This window comes from Penaeus monodon, chromosome 27 (genome assembly GCF_015228065.2).
Source record: "Penaeus monodon isolate SGIC_2016 chromosome 27, NSTDA_Pmon_1, whole genome shotgun sequence".
NCBI lineage: Eukaryota > Metazoa > Arthropoda > Malacostraca > Decapoda > Penaeidae > Penaeus > Penaeus monodon.
Window position 1 is genome coordinate 28,778,934 of NC_051412.1, and position 211 is coordinate 28,779,144.

Here is a 211-nt window from a genome sequence, read left to right on the forward strand (position 1 = left end):
GCGAGCAAGGGCGCGGCGGGGGGCAAGAGCGACAAGAAGCGAGAGAAGACCAACGACAGCGGGACCTCGAGCAAGGACAGCAGTACGCGGGCCAAGGAGAAGAAGAAGGTGCTGCCGCCGGCCGTTGCGGGGCTCGGCTGGGCCCGTCGCTCGTCTGATGACAAATATACAATTGGCACTATATTGATCTCATTGCAAAATAAACAATTTA

The 211-nt window shown here is 57.3% G+C and overlaps 1 pseudogene; it reads left to right on the forward strand.

Annotated features, from left to right (window-relative positions):
* Positions 1–211, forward strand: part of LOC119590479 — a 7,850-nt pseudogene that overhangs the window by 4,660 nt on the left and 2,979 nt on the right.